Source organism: Oncorhynchus mykiss, chromosome 10 (assembly GCF_013265735.2).
Source record: "Oncorhynchus mykiss isolate Arlee chromosome 10, USDA_OmykA_1.1, whole genome shotgun sequence".
Taxonomy (NCBI): domain Eukaryota; kingdom Metazoa; phylum Chordata; class Actinopteri; order Salmoniformes; family Salmonidae; genus Oncorhynchus; species Oncorhynchus mykiss.
In genome coordinates this window covers 34157529-34171493 of record NC_048574.1, presented here as the reverse complement: position 1 = coordinate 34171493, position 13965 = coordinate 34157529, and positions in this window count along the sequence as shown.

Genomic DNA, 13965 nt, shown 5'->3' with positions numbered 1-13965 from the left:
ATGAAAAGCCCCTGATTGATCGAGCCCACCGGTCGCTGCGCCCAAAGCCCCGGGATGGGGAGAGGCCCCGTGACATAATTCTTCGAGTGCACTTTTTTCATGAGAAGATGGAGATCCTCCGACGAGCCCGCAATACCACTCTGAGCTTTCAAGGACAGAGCTTTTCCATCTACCAGGACTACTCCCCCACTGTTTCCAGGCAGCACGCAGCTTTCGGACAGGCCAAACGAGTACTTCGGGACCATCCAAGTGTGAAGTATGGACTGCGATTCCCGGCCCGTTTATGGATATCTCATGAGGGTAAAGACTACACATTTGAATCTCCGGATGAGGCTATGGCTCACATTCAACGTCACATCAAGAAGTCTTGAATATGCTCACAGTTCAGCAACTGTTGCTTGCGAACTGAGGATAGTAAGTAACCCACTTGTGGTACAAACGTTCAACGTTGCGCACACATAGTTTTTTGGTATTGGTTGTAAGCTGTCTCAGCTTCAACTAGACTACTATTATAATTACTATTATTTTTGATTGTCTTACTACGATTTCCTTACTTCAAATTAGATTTTTGGCTGAGAGCCTTTATACAACAAAACGCGACTTTAAAGAGCGGGACTGTGGGTTTAGGTTTAAGACCACACTCTCACAGACATACTGTGCGAAGAGAACATGTTCTATTTAGGCTTGTACCTCGTTTGGGGAGGTATTGTCTGGGATGGGGGGAGGGGGTGGAGGGTCAGGTTGAATTGTTCAGTTCTAATGTTTGTCATTCTGTCTTTATTTTTTTTTCTGTTTTTTTTTTCTGTACTTTTTCCAAACATTTACCACCGTACATTATTACTCTGAGACAAGTTATTCTGGGGGTTTTGGGCGCTCATTGCTTTTCCATTCTATGCTCTAATGACAGGGTTGAATAACGGGAATGCCCAGAGGGGCCGAAATAATACGATCAAGTACATTTCTTGGAACACCAAAGGGGTTAACAACCCGGTAAAGCGTAAGAGGGTGTTGACACACTTAAAGGGTTTGAATGCAAATATTGCATTTCTACAAGAGACTCACTTGAGGACTGGTGAGCATTTTAGGATGCGTAAGGACTGGGTTGGTCAAGTGTTCCACTCAAACTTTCATAGTAAATCAAGAGGTGCTGCTATTCTGGTTGATAAAGCTACTCCCTTTGTAGCTTCTGAGGTTATTGCTGATCCTAAGGGATGATACGTCATAGTAACCGGTGAACTGTTTTCTACCCCTCTTGTTTTGGCTAGTGTTTATGCTCCCAATTGGGATGACACAAGTTTAATTTCTTCCTTTCTGTCTGCTATTCCCAATTTAGATTCTCATTTGATTTTAGGGGGGGATTTCAACTGTAAAATGTCCCCAGTTGTTGACAAGTCCTCACAAACAAATACAGGCCCATCTAAATGTGCCCTACTTATTCAATCCTTTATTCAGAAATATGTTATGTTTGAGGCCTGGCGTTTCCTACATCCTACAGATAGACAGTATTCCTTTTATTCTCATGTTCATCAAACATACTCCCGGATTGATTACTTCTTTTTGGACAAAAAACTTCTGCCTAACCTTCGGCAGTGTACTTACGAGAGTATTGTTATCTCTGACCATTCACCATTAGTGCTTGAACTAGAGTTTCCCCAGCGACCTCCTATGTGTTATCAATGGCGTCTCAACCCCATTTTACTCTCAGATAAGGAGTTTGTCAATTTCATTTCTTATGAAATCACCTTATTCCTAGAAACTAATTCAACACCAGGTATGTCCTGCTCTACCATATGGGAGTCTCTCAAAGCATACCTACGTGGCCAAATTATTTCTTATACAGCCAACCAAAACAGAGTTCGCTCCCAGCGACTTCGGGACCTGAGCGAGTCCATAGCCACATTGGATAAGAAGTATAATACGGATCCTTCCTCTGATCTGCATAAAGAGCGCCAACTACTCCAATCTGAATTTGATGAGCTTTCTACCAGGCAAGCTGAACAGTTACTCTTGCGAGCTCGATACAAAGTCTATGAACAAGGCGACAAGGCCAGTAAACTCCTTGCGCATCAGATCCGTAAATCTGAGGCCTCACGTTTAATCCCACAAATAAGGACCCCGTCTGGTGCCACCACAGTTATACATAAAAAGATCAATGATCAATTTAAAATTTTTACTCTGCGCTATACACCTCTGAATCCCCTCAAGACCCCTTGCTGATTGACTCCTTCTTTAATGGCTTGAATGTGCCTTCAATTGATACAGACTCCCATGACTGTCTAGAAGAAGAATTTACGCTTGAGGAGATTGCAACAGCAGTGTACGCAATGAAAAGGGGTAAATCACCGGGTCCGGACGGTTTTCCAACCGAATTTTAAAGGACGTTTTCTGGTCTGCTTTTCCCATTCTTGTCTCGACTATTTGCAGAGTGCCTCAATACTTCAAAGCTACCGCCTAGTCTTTATCAGGCTTCAATTTAATTACTACTAAAGAAAAACAAAGACCCCCTGGAATGTGGATCCTATCGCCCAATCTCGCTTTTAAACTGTGATTACAAAATCCTAGCTAAGCTTTTAGCCATCGTATGGAAGGCTTGCTGCACCAAGTAATACACTCTGACCAGACTGGCTTTGTGAGAAATAGGCATTTATTTTTCAATATTAGGCGCCTTATGAATATACTGTACTCCCCAGCGTCGGAGGACCCGGAGGTGGTGGTCTCACTTGATGCCGAAAAAGCGTTTGACCGCGTTGAGTGGGATTACCTAACAGCTGCCCTTTATAGATTTGGCTTTGGCCCCAAATTCATTGCGTGGATAAAGATTCTTTATTTTTCCCCCATGGCTTCGGTACGGACTAATAACTTGTCCTCTGACTATTTTCCCTTGCACCGCGGATTCAGACAGGGTTGCCCACTCTCCCCCTTGTTGTTTGCTTTGGCAATCGAGCCTCTCGCCATTGCACTACGCTCTAATGATGCCATTCAAGGCATAATCAGGGCGGGCTGGGAGCAGAAAGTCTCGCTATATGCTGACGACCTCCTTTTGTTTATCTCCAACCCCGATACCTCATTGCCACGTGCCCTATCTGTTCTTAAAAAGTTTGGATCAATCTCAGGGTACAAGCTGAATCTAGGCAAGAGTGAGCTTTTTCCGGTAAACAAGGCTGCTTTAAAGTGCTCTTTTACAAGTTCTCAGTTTAGGATTGTCCGGGATCAATTCACTTACTTGGGAGTAAAAGTGACAAGGAAATACTCAAATTTGTTTCAGGAAAACTTTGTTGCTCTAGCAGACAGATTGAAACAATCGTTTACTTTTTGGAATTCGCTACCCCTTTCTCTTATCGGAAGGATTAATGTCATTAAAATGAATGTGTTGCCCAAATTTTTATATTTATTTCAATGTTTACCCATTTTTATTCCAAAATCTTTTTTTATTTCACTGGATCAAACATTCATGCATTTTATTTGGGATGGCAAGGTACCACGGATTGGTAGAAAACATTTACAGAAGCTTAGGTCATTGGGGGGTTTAGCTCTACCAAATTTTCAGACATACTACTGGGCTGCAAATTTCAGAGCCGTTCTGTACTGGCTGCAGACTGATCCTACTGGCCCTAGACCACTCTGGGTCCAGATGGAGTCTGAATCGTGTAAACCTGCAGCACTTTCCTCTATGCTGTGCTCGTCTCTTCCAGTGTCCCTAGGCAAAAGGTGTGTCAACCCAATTGTAAAGCAGTCTCTTAAAATTTGGAATCAGTTCCGTTTAGCCTTTAGCCTCCGAGGCTTTTCTCTATCAGGCCCAATCAATCAGAACATTTTATTTCCTCCATCTTTGAATGATGGGGCTTTTGGCATTTGACACTCACTAGGCCTCTCCTCGCTAGCCCAATTATTCTTTGATGATACATTTGCCTCTTTTTCTCAGCTGCAGGAAAAGTTCAATCTCCCCCAATCCCACTTTTTCCGCTATCTCCAGACTAGAAACTTTGTCAGGGCTAACACACCTGGATTTCCCAATAGGCCTGCGAATACAGCTATAGAGAGCATCTTGGAGCTGAACAAGCTTCCTAGGGGCGCAATTTCAGATGTATATGCAATCATTCATGACTTACAGAACCCTTCTTTGGTGCCTTTAAAGACTCGATGGGAAAAGGATTTGGGGGAGGAACTTGGGGAAGACGCCTGGGAATCTGTGCTGCACAGGGTGCACTCGTCCTCTTTTAGCACTAGACACAGCCTCATTCAATTCAAGGTGGTTCACTGTATCCACTGGTCGGGGGCCAAACTTGGAAGAATATTCTCTGATTTTGATCCTACCTGTGTCAGATGTAAAGTGGAACCAGCCACACTGTTGCATATGTTTTGGGGCTGTCATAAACTGTCAGGTTTCTGGGAATTAAATGTTTTTTTCTGATATATATGATACTGTTATAGATCCGTCTCCCCTTACAGCCCTTTTTGGAGCACTGCCCATGGGTACCCCCTATCAAGAATCCAGCCGAACACTGTTGCTTATACAACTCTTTTAGCTAGACGGCTAATACTACAGAACTGGAAGATGGCAGCTCCCCCATCTTATAAATATTGGGTGAGGGATGTGTTGTGCTCTCTGAAACTAGAAAAAATTAAATTAAATTCACGTGGGAACCCCAAACTGTTTGATGAGGCTTGGGCTCCATTCCGGTCTTACTTTAAACAGTCATCCTCTGATGGCATTCCAATTCATACTAAAATAAGTCTGTGACTTAAGGGTTGGAGGAGCTTCTCTCTGTGTTTTTGCTGGGGGGGGGGGGGGGGGGGCATTAAGGTCCATGTGCTTATTGATTGTGATCCGCAGATGCCTTGTTCATCTTGCCCAGGCAGAGACTGAAGTGTGAGCTTGTTTTTCCCAGTTATTTTTACATTTTGTTCACACCTACATGAATAATCATTTTATTTTTTTATTTTAAAGCATTGTAAACTTTTTTTTTGTCCAGTGGATGGTCGGTCTGTGGCCATGACTCTCTGTGAGTGGTTGCATTTCTCCACCCTTATCCCTTGACTGTTTACAGGAACAATGGTGAGGTGTTTGCTCTGTCCCTGTACTATAGATTGCCCCTTTAACCTCTGTAGCCTTCTGCCTGGTGTGTTTAACTTGTCTAAAGTATGGTATCTTTAAAGCTATTTTTTTATTTGTATTTTTATTTGTATTTTTTTTCTAGTTGAGTATATTATTTATATTGCTTTGTCTTGTCTCTCTGTGTGTGTGTGTGTGTGTGTGTGTGTGTGTGTGTGTGTGTGTGTGTGTGTGTGTGTGTGTGTGTGTGTGTGTGTGTGTGTGTGTGTGTGTGTGTGTAAAACTTAATAAACAGAGTTTAAAAAAAATAATTGAAGAAATGATGGATGGCACTAAATACAGGGAAATTCTTGAGGGAAACCTGTTTCAGTCTTCCAGAGATTTGAGACTGGGACGGAGGTTCACCTTCCAGCAGGACAATGACCCTAAGCATTCTGCTAAAGCAACACTCAAGTGGTTTAAGGGGAAACATTTAAATGTCTTGGAATGGCCTAGTCAAAGCCCAGACCTCAATCCAATTGAGAATCTGTGGTATGACTTAAAGAATGCTGAACACCAGCGAAACCCATCCAACTTGAAGGAGCTGGAGCAGTTTTGCCTTGAAGAATGTGCAAAAATCCCAGTGGCTAGATGTGCCAAGCTTAGAGGCATACCCCAAGACACTTGCAACTGTAATTCCTGTTAAAAAAAGGTGTCTCTACACAGTATTGACTTTGGGGGTTGTGAATAGTTATGCACAATTTTTTTCCCCTTTTTTTCTTATTTTCTTTATTGAAAATTTTAAACATACAATATACCTGCAGTGAAGCCGCTCAATAACTACGTCATACCAGTCATCCAACAGATTCCCATTCAGAGCGACACACAGAAGCATCCAGGGTCAATGCCCTGCTCAAGGGCATGTTGACCGATCTACCACCAGGCCAAAAAGCGTGAACCCGAACCCTCCAAGACCCCACCACAGTTCCCCAATAGCTGTCCCTGAACGATTCGAGACCCCTCCCACAGTTCCCCCCTAGGAAGGAAAAAAAAGTAAAAGTACAATTAATTCCATTCCCCACCCCCAAGAACCCCCCCAATGCACCAACAACCAAGAGAATGAACTAAAGAGAAAAAAGGAAAAGACAGAAGAAAACAGCAAACAGTCCAAAAATAAATAAATAATAATAATAATACAAAATATATATATTTTAAAACAAAGGACATCAAGGACAACTAAAATCATAACAGCAATGCCAACTGTATACGTTTGTGTGCATGTCTGGCACTATTACATGTACAATGGGGAGAACAAGTATTTGATAATCTGCTAAATTGGCCGTGTTTCCTACTTACAAAGCATGTAGAGGTCTGTAATTTGTATCATATGTACACTTCAACTGTGAGAGACGGAATCTAAAATAAAAATCCAGAAAATCACATTGTATGATTAAGTAAATAATTTGCATTTTATTGCATGACATAAGTATTTGATACATCAGAAAAGCAGAACTTAATATTTGGTACAGAAACCTTTGTTTGCAATTACAGAGATCATGCGTTTCCTGTAGTTCTTGACCAGGTTTGCACACACTGCAGCAGGGATTTTGGTCCACTCCTCCATACAGACCGTCTCCAGATTCTTACGGAGCCACTCCTTAGTTGCCCTGGCTGTGTGTTTTGGGTCGTTGTCATGCTGGAAGACCCAGCCACTACCCATCTTCAATGCTCTTACTGAGGGAAGGAGGTTGTTGGCCAAGATCTTGCGATACATGTCCCCATCCATCCTACCCTCAATACGGTGCAGTCGTCCTGTTCTCTTTGCAGAAAAGCATCCCCAAAGAATGATGTTTCCACCTCCATGCTTCACGGTTGGGATGGTGTTCTTGGGGTTGTACTCATCCTTCTTCTTCCTCGAAGCACGGCGAGTGGAGTTTAGACCAAAAAGCTCTATTTTTGTCTCATCAGACCACATGACCTTCTCCCATTCCTCCTCTGGATCATCCAGATGGTCATTGGCAAACTTCAGACAGGCCTGGACATGCGCTGGCTTGAGCAGGGGGACCTTGCGTGCACTGCAGGATTTTAATCCATGACGGCGTAGTGTGTTACTAATGGTTTTCTTTGAGACTGTGGTTCCAGCTCTCTTCAGGTCATTGACCAGGTCCTGCCATGTAGTTCTGGGCTGATCCCTCACCTTCCTCATGATCATTGATGCCCCACGAGGTGAGATCTTGCATGGAGCCCCAGACCAAGGGTGATTGACCGTCATCTTGAACTTCTTCCATTTTCTAATAATTGCGCCAACAGTTGTTGCCTTCTCACCGACCTGCTTGCCTATTGTCCTGTAGCCCATACCAGCCTTGTGCAGGTCTACAATTTAACCCTGATGTCCGTACACAGCTCTCTGGTCTTGGCCATTGTGGAGAGGTTGGAGTCTGTTTGATTGAGTGTGTGGACAGGTGTCTTTTATACAGGTTACGAGTTCAAACAGGTGCAGTTAATACAGGTAATGAGTGGAGAACAGAAGGGCTTCTTAAAGAACAACTAACAGGTCTGTGAGAGCTGGAATTCTTACTGGTTGGTAGGTGATCGAATACTTATGTCATGCAATAAAATGCAAATGAATTACTTAAAAATCATACAATGTGATTTTCTGGATTTTTGTTTTAGATTCCGTCTCTCACAGTTGAAGTGTACCTATGATAAAAAATGACAGACCTCTACATGCTTTGTAAGTAGGAAAACCTGCAAAATCGTCAGCGTATCGAATACTTGTTCTCCCCACTGTATGTGTGTGTTCTTGTATGTGAATATTTGAATGAGAGTGTGTGTATATGCATGTGTACTAACAACTGCATGGCATCAGCCTCAGGCAAACCGGCATTAGTTGTAAAAACACTTCAACTTAGTGTCATTCAAATGTACTTTTTATTATGTTTTATTTTGACATTTTATTTGATGTTTTTGTTACTTTTATCTTTGACCATCAATATCTCTCACACAGTAACTCCACTCTCCAATTCCACATCCCAACCCTCAGCTTCCCTCAGCCCGTCCTATCTATCTCTTCTACGCAATACATATCTTTCAACTATAACGTACAATTTCAATCTATCTCATAGAATCCACAGATTGCGAGCTGAAGATATAATACTTTTACTAAGAGTATTAGTAATTGACTGACCCAGTCTCACCAGATCTCCTAACAGTGCTATTTCTAGGGTCAATTTTAGATCAATGCTATGCATTTTCAGCCATTCCTGATCCTGAGACAGGCTATCTGAAGGCAATACCAAAATAAATGGTCTATTGATTCTGTATCCTCACAACAAAATATGCAGAGCTTCGATGATTTTATGCCCCAAATATTCAACATTTTGTTGGTGACAAGAATTCTATATAATAATTTTAGCTGAAAAGCAAGTCTTGAATCTTGCATTGTTTTATACATCAACTCATACACCCTGTACCATGGAATCGGTACATCAAAAATATCTTCCCAACTATTTTGCAATCTGTATGGCATAGTTATCAACATTCTGGTCCTCAAATTAAACTGGTATTTCCTATTTATGCTATTTTTATTCCTCCGCCAGTTTTGATCCTTTATATTGGACAGACCAGTTCCCTACCTCCTCCCGTTGCCACCCGCCTCCTCCATTTTTGGTGCAATGCTGTAATCAATTGGTTGTACTCTTGGATTGAGCAGACCTTCCCGTATAATTCTGATAACTCCATGAAGGACATAACTGTACCATTCCAATTTACAATATTTTCAGAACAAAATACCCTTTTCAAACATCTTTCCCATGAATACAGGTATTGTAACTGTGGGTGAGTGATGGGTGTGGAGTCAGACACAGAGAGCAAAAGTAAACGGGAAAAAACGCTTTAATGTCCTCTACAAAGTAACAGGTCCAAACATGGGTGAAGCCCTAAACACAGGTGCAAACAAACCCAAAACCTTAGTTACAAAACCCGGACAGCGAAAACCCAAAAGACAACGATACACCACAAACGTAACAATAACAACAAGCCCGCACAAACACCAGCGGGCAAAACAAACTAAATAACACCCATCCCAAAACCCCAACAAGCAACAGGTGAAAACAATTAGACAAAAACAAACGAAAAGGAAAAAGGGATCGGTGGCAGCTAGTAGACCGGCGACGACGAATGGACATGGGAAGACGTTTTGGACGGCAAGGGTTGTTACACTTGGGAGGAAATAGTGGCTGAAAGAGATCGCCTCCCATGAGAACAGGTGGAGGCACTTATGAGAGCAGAGGCAGTCAAAGAGAGGAGCCGGCGATACGAGGGAACACGGTTGGCAAGGAAGCCCGAGAGTCAGCCCCAAAAATGTATTGCGGGAGGCACACAGGGAGTGTGGCAAAGCCAGGTAGGAGACCTGCGCCAACTTCCTGTGCTTACCAGGGGGCAAGAGAGACCAGGCAGGCACCGTGTTATGCTGTAGAGCGCACGGTGTCTCCAGTGCGGGTGCATAGCCCAGTGCGGTACATACCAGCTCCGCGTATCGGCCGGGCTAGAGTAAGCATAGAGCCAAGTGTCATGAAGCCGGCTCTACGCATATGGTTTCCAGTGCGTCTCCTTGGGCCGGCTTACATGGCACCAGCCTTGCGGACGGTGTCTCCGGTTCGCCTGCATAGCCCAGTGCGGGCTATTCCACCTCGCCGCACTGGCAGGGCGACCGGGAGCATTCAACCAGGTAAGGTTGGGCAGGCTCTGTGCTCAAGAGCTCCAGTGCGCCTGCACTTGTCCGGTCTATCCAGTACCTCCTCCACGCACCAGCCCTCCGGTGGCAGCTCCCCGCACCAGGCTTCTTGTGCGTGTCCTCGGCCCAGTATCACCAGTGCCAGCACCACGCATCAGGCCTACAGTGCGCCTCGCCTCTCCAGCGCTGCCGGAGTCTCCCGCCTGTTCAGCGCTGCCAGAGCCTTCCTCCTCTTCAGCGCTGCCAGTGCTGCCAGTCTGCAAGGAGCCGCCAGAGCCGCCAGTCTACAAGGAGCCGCCAGAGCTGCCAGTCTGCATGGAGCCGCCGGAGCCGCCAGTCAGCATGGAGCTCTGCAATGCTTGTTTGAAAAAGAGAGATACTTTGAAAAAAGTATCATGTTCAATTAATCAAAAATGAGACATGGCAATCTGCACAAAGGCAAAAATACTATTTTTAAACAATGGATGAGCTTTTCTTAGTAAACTACTTGAGAATCATTTAGGGTTCAAATAAAACACTTTTGAATGAGTGAAGCTTTTAGAGAAAGGTTTAGTGCTTTTATATTTAATAATCTCAACCCACCTAATTCATATTCATTATATAGACAGGCACGTTTTATTTTTTCTGGTTTAGCTTCCCAGGTAATCCAAAATATTTTTTGCTCATATGATTTTAAAAACGAATCATCGGGAGTAGGCAGCGCCATAAGTGAGTAAACTGAGATATGACTAAGGAGTTAATCAGTGCAATTTTTCCATAAATATACAGGTATTTACCTCTCCATGGTTGTGGATCTGTCTTATTTCTTGTTTGTTTCACAATAAAAACATATTTAGCATCTTCAAAGTAGTAGGCATGTTGTGTAAATATAATGATACAACTCCCCAATAAATATATTTTAATTCCAGGTTGTAAGGCAAAAAAATTGGAAAATACCAAGGGGGGTGATTACTTTCGCAAGCCACTGAATATCATACATAAACACCTTCCTAACATTGAGTTGCACCAAATCTTTTGCCCTCAGAACAACTTCAATTTGTTTCGGCATGGACTCTACAAGGTGTTGAAAGCATTCCACAGGGATGCTGGCCCATGTTGACTCCAGTGTGTCCCGCAACTGTGTCAAAGTGGCTGGATGTCCTTTTTGTGGTGGACCATTCTTGATACACACAGGAAACTGTTGAGCGTAAAAACCCAGCAGCGTTGCAGTTCTTGACACACTCAAATTGGTGCGCCTGGCACCTACTACCATACCCTGTTCAAATGCACTTAAATATTTTGTCTTGCCCATTCACCCACCCTCTGAATGGCACACATACACAATCCATGTCTCAATTGTCTTAAGGTTTAAAAATCCTTGGAATACTGTTAGTGCTGTAATGACAAAGGGTCCTCTTGAATCTTTATGTCATTACAGCACTCTCTGATTACTTTACAGGTAATAAAGACAATGTAAAGCATGGCTGTTTTTCCTCCTCTGGCACCCTCTGCTATGACTGAATCTTAGCAGAGTTATTAAGGAGTAAGCAATAACTGCTGAGAACCATCTCAGGGTCGAAATCCCTCTTCACAGAGTGGCAGTATGATTTTAAACACCGATTCAATAGAACCATTGAGAGCTAGACAACCTACAGGAGCACTGACCTTCTCAACACAATGACTGACGGATTTAACAAGGTTTATCATTAGAGAGATATAGATTTAAAGATCTTACTGAGGCAGTGACCTGTATCGGAGCTATATGATGAAATGATTTAGAAGGGTTGGTCTTGTTCTGGAAACACTTAGTGAATGGTAAAACCTGTAGACTTCCATTTGGACATGGTGGGGGAATGAACCTGAAGGGAAGTTCACTTGTAGGTACAGATGTAGGATCTTAATATGATCACTCTTTTGTTGCTGAGAATTTTCCTGTGAAACAGGAAATGCAAACTTCTAAAGATTGTCATTTCCACTCTCAAATTTCAGACCTAATTTGCCATAAAGAAAAATGTATCAACCCCTAAATAAAAGTTCCATTAATTATAATCCACATAATAATTCACATTTCCTGTTGCTGCAGTATTATTTTCCTGCTCTAGCAAACTGCCTGAAATTAAGCTCCTACATCTGTAACTATAGCTCTGTACCGAATATTGTATCTGCCTTTGGGAGGGCCAGACACATCAACAGCAGTGGGAACACTCACTGCACACAAAGCACAAGTCGTGTTGTCGTCATGTCCTGATCTATTTCACTTGTCTTGTGATCACCCCTCCAGGTGTCGCTTATTTTCCCCGGTGTATTTATCCCTGTGTTTTCTGTCTCTCTGTGCCAGTTTGTCTTGTCAAGTCAAGTCAACCATCGTGTTTTTTCCGTGCCTCTGCTTTTTTTTTTATCTCTTTTGTTTGTCCTCCCGGTTTTGACCCTTGCCTGCCCTGACTCTGAACCCGCCTGGCTGACTACACTGCCTGCCCTGACCTCGAGCCTGCCTGCCACTCTGTACCTCCTGGACTCTGACCTCTTTTTGCCTGTCCACGACCATTCTCTTGCCTGCCCCTTGGATACTAATAAATATCAGAGACTCAAACCATCTGCCTCCCATGTCTGCATCTGGGTCTCACCCTGTGCCCTTATAGTTTTAGTCAGTTTGTTATATACTGGAATTATAAACTTAAGGCTTAATTTGCATTATTTTCCAAAGAGACAGGTTTAGTGAACAAGAGAAGGGGTGCCAGAGATACAGAGAGAGGGGAGTTTGCCATTCCCCAATTAACCTGTGGCAGCATGCAAGTGTGTGCGTTCATGTGTTTGCTTTGTGTATGTGATAGTGAGGTCATAAGGGTCCATGATAGTTAGTGGGATTTTAATTAGTAGGTAAAGTGTGTTTATGTTGACACTGCCCTATTAGTCTTCACTTCAGAGAATGTTCAATGCAGACACCTGGGGCCATCACCTCTCTTAATGAGCTATTACATCAAACAGACTCACGCACGTACACACACACACACGTACACCCTAAGGACTCCACACGCTACATGCGGCCCCAGGTTAACTCTCAAACACTTGTGTAACACTTAAGCTTGATTCCTCTCTGACCTTTGACAGCCACATCAAACAGCTGTGTAAAGTGCCATTCAATAACTGAAGAACATTGCCAAACATCGTCCCACTCTCACTCAGTCTGACTCAGAGGAGCTTGTCCATGCTTTTATCTCCTCAAGGCTGGACTATTGCCTATTCCCGAAAGATTGGAAAGCTGCCTCGGTCATCCCCCTCTTCAAAGGGGGAGACCGTCTAGACCCAAACTGTTATTGACCTATATCTATCCTATCCTGCCTTTCTAAAGTCTTCGAAAGCCAAGTTAACAAAGAGATCACCGACCATTTCGAATCCCACCATACCTTCTCCGCTATGCAATCTGGTTTCCGAGTGGGTCATGGGTGCACCTCAGCCACGCTCAAGGTCCTAAAAGATATCATAACCGCCATCGATAAAAGACAGTACTGTGCAGCCGTCTTCATCGACCTGGCCAATGCTTTCGACTCTGTCAATCACAGCATTCTTATCGGCAGACTCAACAGCCCTGGTTTATCAAATGACTGCATTGCCTGGTTCACCAACTACTTCTTAGGGTGTCTGGATCTCTGGCAGTCTCTATGGTGGTGCCACAGGATTCAATTCTCGGGCCGACTCTTTTCTCTGTATACAACAATGATGTCACTTTTGCTGCTGGTGATTCTCTTGATCCACCTCTACGCAGATGACACCATTCTGTATGCTTCTGGTCCTTCTCTGGACACCATGTTAACAAACCTCCAGACAAGCTTCAATGCCATACAACACTCCTTCCGTGGCCTTCAACTGCTCTTCAATGCAAGTAAAACTAAATGCATGCTCTTCAACTGATCACTGCCCGCACCCGCCTGCCCTTCTAGCATCACTACTCTGGACGGTTCTGACTTAGAATATGAGGACAACTACAAATTCCTAGGTGTCTGGTTAGACTGTAAACTCTCCTTCCAGACTCACATTAACCTCTTATGCAAGGGGGCAGTATTTTCACATCCGGATGAAAAGCGTAACCCAAAGTAAACTGCCTGTTACTCATAACCAGAAGCTAGAATATGCATATAAATAGTAGATTTGGATAGAAAACTCTAAAGTTTCCAAAACTGTTAAGATAATATCTGTGAGTATAACAGAACTCATATGGCAG